The 7296-nt window shown below is 36.5% G+C and overlaps 1 pseudogene; it reads left to right on the forward strand.

Moving 5' to 3' along the window:
• Window positions 1–6079: 6079 nt before the first annotated feature.
• LOC123234023 lies at window positions 6080–6983 on the forward strand (annotated as a pseudogene).
• Window positions 6984–7296: the final 313 nt, after the last annotated feature.

A 7296-nucleotide genomic window follows, 5' to 3' on the forward strand; every position in this document is an offset into this window, starting at 1 on the left:
AAATCTTGTTAATGTACCAAAGAACAGGAGGAAAGGAGAATGGGATAAGAGAGGGCCTGGGGAATCCCCTTGAGGGACTGACAGAATAAAAGAAGGAAGAGTGGGTTATGAGAAAGCAGGACAATTGTATAAGAAAGGAGAGTGAAGAGAGGGATATTTAGAGAGGAATATGTATGAAGAGATGAGGGAATAAGGTAAGAACTTCAGGAAGGGACTCAGGACAAGATAGGGGTGAGATTTTTAAAATTAAAGTGATTTCAAAAAGTAGGAGAAAACAGTTGTGGGGATAAGGAAAGGATTTTTGGTGGATAAAATAAGATTTAAAAGGTAAGGGAAAGGGAAAAGATTGGTTACTTCAGAAATAGGACAGCAAGGCTGGAGGATAATGGAGGATTTTTAGGAAGGGGAATTGGAGAGGTACTTGTCAAAGGAAATCAGACATCTGAGGAGGGATATGGTATAAAGAAAGGAAGAGAGGAGCAAACAATGAGGGGTAAAAGAGTAGATGGAAATCCACAGCTAACAACTTTGGCATTGAGTGAAACTGGAATGAATTCCCCCATGGGAAAAAATAGCAGAAAGGATCAAAAAGATTGTTTACAAGAAACACACTGAAAATGAGAGACCTAATGCAAACATAGTTTCTAGTGGAACAACCATGGGTTAGAGAGAATAAATATTCTAAAAAATATTACTTTAATATTCATTATTCTATGGAAGTAATCCTTCATTCCTGAGGGCTTATGCCATTGGAACAAAAATTCCACTGCTATGACCAAGATGGAAAGACTTGCTTTTGGAAAGAGTATGATCTTGGCAACAGATTGTGTCTACTGTCTAAGAATCAATCAAGCTAAATATGGCCCTCTTAATGAATCATAATTGAGAATCAGACAGGTTTGGTTGATCAAATTAAATGTTGATAGGAACATGGAGAAATAGGCTTAATATTACACTAATAGAGCAGCTGCAAATTGTGTTTTAGAAAACCAGATGGAAATGTCTATTAAGAACTGAAAAACTGTTCACGCTCATTGAGCGGGGAATCCCATTACTAAGATTAGACCTTTAGGGCACTATTGAGAAGGTAAAGAGCAAGGGCCAAGTTCCATTCTCCTAACTGCCAGCATTGCCTAGGGTAATTTTGCAAATGCAAGAGATCTTGCATAAATCCTGTATTACAATGTGTATATATCAAAATATTCAAGGAACTTTGTAATGAGAAAATAACTGGGAATAACCCAAATGCAATGACTGAATAGTTTGTGATATGTGATATTTTAATATAATTATCTTATTAGAAATGAAAAATATTGTAAATGTAAAGAAAAGAGAATTAACTGAAGAGATGAAAGAGAATAAGAAGAATACATACTATGATTACATTAAAAAGTAACAGCTACACAAAATCAAGAGGGGAAAAAAGCATCAAAGTAAAATAATTCCAAAGGGAACTCAAAAGATCAAGTATATTTATCTTAGCACACACACACACACACACATACACACACACACACACACACACACACACACATATATATAGATATAGATATAGATATAGATATAAATAGATAGATATGGATATAGATATAAAGACATATAGATAGATATAGATATAGATAGATATAATTTGCATTTCTTATTAGGAAAAAAAGTGGAGTTGGTGGTTTGACACACTTTTTTATGCATTTGTTTATTTAAAACTTTTGTTCTTGTTGGTCATGATTAATAACTATAATACAAAATAAATAAACAAATAAAAATTATGCCAACAATGTAATCTGGAAAAAAAATTAATGGTATGGTAGAGTCTTGGGATAGACCAACATCTCACAGTGTATACCAAGATAAGGTCAACATGGATACATTATCTAGACATAAATGGTAATACCATAGGCAAATTAGGGGAACAAAGAATAGTTTACCTATCAAATATATGAATATGGGAATAATTTATGAACAAACAAGAGATAGAGAATATTTTAGAATATAAAATTTGTAATTTTTATTATTTTAAAGAATTTTTGTATAAGCAAAACCAAATGCAAAGAAGATCAAAAGGAAAACAGAACTCTAAGCAGGGGTGAGGATGGGGTGGAATTTCCAGTAAGTGTCTCTGACAGAGGTCTCATTATTCAAATACATAAAGAACTAAGCAAATTTATAAAATAATCTAAGTCATTCTCCAGTTGACAAGTGAAAAAGGATATGAATAGCCATTTTCAGATGAATAAATCAGAACTATCTATAGCTATATGAAAAAGTGTTCTAAAAATCCTCTTAGAGAAGTGCAAATTAAAATAACTCTGAGCCACAAGCTCACACTTTATGTGACAGAAGAGGAAAATAATAAAATGTTGGTGGGTATGTGGGAAAATTGGGACACTAATGGTTGATGGAATTTGATGCAACTATTCTGGAGAGCAATTTTGAACTATGCTAAAAAGGCTTTAAAAGTTTGCATACCCTTTGATCCATTAATACTATTAATAATAGATACCACTACTATATCTGTAAGTCAAAAATATTTTTTAAAGGGAAAAAACTATTTGTACAAAAAATATTTATCATAGCTCTTCTTTATGGTAGCTAAGTAGCTATGGTAGCTGTGGAAATTGAACCATTGTCTATTAATTGGAGAATGGCTGAACAAATTGTAACATATGATCTTTTTCAAACCCTTACTTTCTGATATAGAATTCATACTAAGTATCAGTTTCAAGGCAAAAGAGTGGTAAAGGTTAGGCAACTGGGGTAAAGTGATTGGCCTAGGGCCACACAGCTATGATGTGCCTGAGACCAGAGTTTAGTCTAGGTCATCCCCACTCCAGGCCTGGTGTTCTATACACTGAGCCACCTACTTGCCCTAGCACCGGATTTTAATGGAATACTAGTATATTAAAAAGAAATGATGAGCAGGAAATTTTCAGAAAAACCTGGAAAGACATCAACTGATGCAAATTGAAATGAGCAGAACCAGAAAATGTTATATATAATTAAGAATAATACTTTTTGATGAACTACTTTGGAAGTAGTTCAAATTTGAAAGATCAATTTTTTCCCATCAATATAAGGATCCTTAGATCATACTTATGAAGGAAAATGACATCTGCCTTCACAAAATAACTGATAAGAGTTTGAATGTAGGTTAAAATATACTACATTTTGTCTTCTTTTCCCTTTTTTCATTTGAAATCTCTTCCACAAAGTGACTAATATGGAAAATGTTTTAGATGATTGATTATACATGTAAAATCTATATCAAATTGCTTTCTGTCTCAGGAAGGGAGAAATAGGAGAAAATAAGGAAGAAACAGTGGGAAAGAGGGAGATAATTTGGAACTCCAAAATTTGAAAAATGAATGTTTAAAATTGTTTCTACATGTAATTGAGGAAAAATAAAATATTATCAGTTTTTAAAAGAGTAATGATTGCTTCATTCTTCAAACTTATATCCTCAGTGCCTGACATTTAGTAGTCACTTTAAATATGTTTATTGAATTATTGAATCAAATATCATCATCTGTAAAATAAGGATCATAATACTTGTGTGGTTATCCAATATTTCCTGAGTATATACTCTCTGTAAGAACTATGAATGCAAAGATAGGAAATTATACTGTCCTTTCCCTCCTTATCATTACAGAGGATCCAAAGCCAAAATTTCTGATGAGAAAAAAATCACAAAGACTACCAGCCTGACCTGTTCAGGCAGTATGATGGGATACCATAGAATTTCCAAAAAAAATTGAGACATTTCCATTTAAGAGTAATCCTTCATGTTTTTGAGTTATAGACCTCTTGTTAAAGTTATTTAAGTTAGTGAAATTGAACTAGGCAATATACACCTGACCTGCATATTATGGTAGTTCTAATTGTGGGATTCTGTGACTTTGCACTGAACAGTAGGTGCTATTATCATTCCCATTTTATAGATGAAGAATTTAAGGTAGATAAATGTTACTGATCAGTCCAGTGGCTGAACTCAGATCTTACTGGTATCATTCCTATGCTTTTAACCAATTCATTTTCTTGATGCTTCTTTTTAACTCACAGTTCTGAATTATTTAGTATTGTTTCCCTTCATATATACATATAAAATTTCTTGGTTATGTCCCCTTATCTTTTTTTTTAAACCTTTGTACTTCAGTGTATTGTCTCATAGGTGGAAGATTGGTAAGGGTGGGCAATGGGGGTCAAGTGACTTGCCCAGGGTCACACAGCTGGGAAGTTGCTGAGGCCGGGTTTGAACCTAGGACCTCCTGTCTCTAGGCCTGACTCTCACTCCACTGAGCTACCCAGCTGCCCTATGTCCCCTTATCTTTGCATCAGTTTCTATGAGCCCTTCCATGTTTCTTTTAATTCTTAAACTTAGTAATTTCCTATGGTGCAATTGTGTCCCATTTTATTTGTAGGATAAGATTGATTTACTTAGTAAGAAATAGGGAGTCCTTGAGAATTTTTCAGCAGAGAAATGGCATAATCAAATAATAGCTGATTATTCATAAGGAAGACCTGGTGAGAGGCTAAGTCTATTTCTCCATTTGACTCCAAGTTGAACCTGCTGATTGTTGAAACAACACCAGTTGGGAGCCAAATGGCAGCTCAGGGATGATCATTATATCTTGCTGTCTCAGGCACCTATTTTTAGTGTGTATTTGCCTGGCTCTTTGATGTTAGATGATAGTACTGTTAAGAGAGTTTTTTTCTTAATTTCTCCCTTTTTCTATTTAAGAGGCAAAGGAGTAAAAAGATTTCTGAGAAAGAGTCCCTCTGCTGTGAAAACTGTCAGTGACAGAAGGCTGTGGCTGAGACGTAGTGAGTTATATCTGACTGTTGGAGAGGGCTTTTGTCTCTGGGTACACTGGAGAGAGGTGTGTGTGACTCTCTCTGGGACCATGAGGAGACTAAGAAACAGACTTAAGGTCTTAACAGCCTTATTGATTATCTTGGGTAGATAGGTAGATAGATCATGGGTAAATTATTAGATAGTCAGAGTAGAAAAGTTAGGCCATGCCCTGGAAGGCAGATAGATTTAGGATTTTCTAGAAAAAATTAGTTAGGATTGGGATCCTAGGTATAGTTACAAGTTATTAAAGATTACTCTTACTTTCCTCTTTTTTATTTCCTATCCATATTTTCCTAATCCTAATTTCTAAACATCAATAAACTAAGCATTTTGTGTTTAAGACACTGCTCTCCTGACTTTTGTTCAAACTCCTAACCCCAAAATTTAACCCTTCACATTATTGAGATAATAGTAAGGGAAATAAGAATCACTTACAAAAATTTTGAATTATATAGGGAATCTCATTTCCCTTTCTGCAAGTTACCCCAGGAAAGAACTAAGTATTTGATTCCATGGTCTCTGCCTCCCAGACTCTTTGCATAGTCATAGTTAACATTTAATAGCTTGTACTTGTAGAGAGCTTTAAGGTTTAAATAGCATTTTATAAATATTAACTCATTTGATTCTCATAATAACCTTGGGAGTTAGGTGCAATTATCATCTCCAGTTTATTGATGAGGAAACTGAGAAAGTCAGAAATGAACTTATTTGCCCAACTTTATACAACCTGTAAGTCCCTGAGGCGAGATTTGAATTTACCCTGACTCCAGATCCAGCTCTCTATACAGACTAGCTGCCCCTGGTTAAGAAGAAAGGGAATGATGCTCTCAGGGCCATAGCTGTCACTGAGTCAGAATCATATTTTTTTCTCTTTTCTGTGTTTGAGCATAGCCTAGTGCATGAGACTTTGAAGTAGATCTGAAAGGTAACTTGGAGGCCATCTAATCCAACCCCCTCTTTTAAAGGTAGGCAACTAAGGCTCAGGAAGGTTAATCGATTTACCTAAAGTTGCAGGGGAAATAAGTGGTAGAAATATATTTCTTACAGAACTATATGATATAGAGAAATACCAACATAGAAATACTGGGAAAGCTACTACTGATCAATATTACGTCCTCCATGATAAAGATTTCAAATATGTCTCTTTCATCCTCCCTCCTTCCAAAGACACATTTCTTTATATATAATGGCTAGAAAAGAAGACTCAATCGTCAGCCAAGGCCATCAAACATGTTGAGACTCAGCATACTCTGAGCAGTCTGATTGGTCTTTAGGTTTCATAACTGGAACTGGATCAGGCTACTAGTAAATCTCTCACCTTCTACTACTGTTTTTCCCTTCATTTCCTCTGGGGCTATGAAAATCAAAAAAATTATAGGAAAATGCAGAATCTGACAGAGGCTCCGAACTGGACCCAGTTGTACCAAGAGCGTTTTAGTCCCTTGAGCAAGGACATTTGCTGGGGTATCTCTCTCAGCAGTTTCACTCAAGTCCCTCTGAAGAATCTGCTTTCCTTGAGTTCTGCATTTTAAGCTGAATTTCTACAGTGTGTACAAGTGTAAGAACATCCTAACCCAGATGCAAGCACTTGTACTACCCCATCCCCAAGAATCCTGACATTCTCCACCAGCCTCTGCTTACTGATGACCAGCATCAGGACAAAGAACAGGAACTGCTCAGGGCTCTGGAGTCCCCATTAGACCAAGCCAACTACTCCCTTCTGTCAGGGGAAGTGGAGGCTTTTTCTCTGTCCCTGTGGCAGAAGATTGAAGTTGTCAAGGTGAAGGCCAACCTGAGAGAGTACACTTTGATGGGGTTTTGTGCCCTGGGTGAGTGCAAGGGGATTATCTCCCCCAGTACATGGGGGTACCTGGGCTTCTTCAGTAAGCTGCCAGAAGAAAGGAACTATTTTCAGTGGGTGGTGATGGTAGTGAGCACTAAACATGGCCCCCTGGTGCTCAAGATTTTCAAGGATGCACCTCTGGACAGCCTGGAGTACTTATTGCCCTGGGGCGGGGTGGGGCAAGCCTCTATTCTCTCCTGCTGGCTTTCCTTTTTCTTTTGTGAGTTCTTTGCCACATGGATGAAGTGTCCAATGCAAAGGAGATTCCAGCCTGGAGAGAGGCCACAGTGAATGAGATAGAATTGTTATTTTTCTCAGAATGACATTCTTCACCACCCCCACCTCCACATTCTTAAGGTCAAAAAACCCAGTTAGTACTCTGACTTGGGAAAGGGATGTGGAAGGCTAGTTTGTTGCCTTTTGTTTACTTATCTAAAAGGCTCCAGGACAGGACAGGAAAGGGAACTGTAAAGATAAAAAGCCCCCCCCTCCCCCATTCAAGGACAAATGTAACTATTTCTTTATATATTTTGGTACCTCACAGTCCAAAACCACTGCTTGGCAGGACAAAGGGAGGGGAGGGCAAGAGGGGGTTCTTGAATTA

This window comes from Gracilinanus agilis, chromosome 2 (genome assembly GCF_016433145.1).
Source record: "Gracilinanus agilis isolate LMUSP501 chromosome 2, AgileGrace, whole genome shotgun sequence".
In the NCBI taxonomy this organism is placed as follows: domain Eukaryota; kingdom Metazoa; phylum Chordata; class Mammalia; order Didelphimorphia; family Didelphidae; genus Gracilinanus; species Gracilinanus agilis.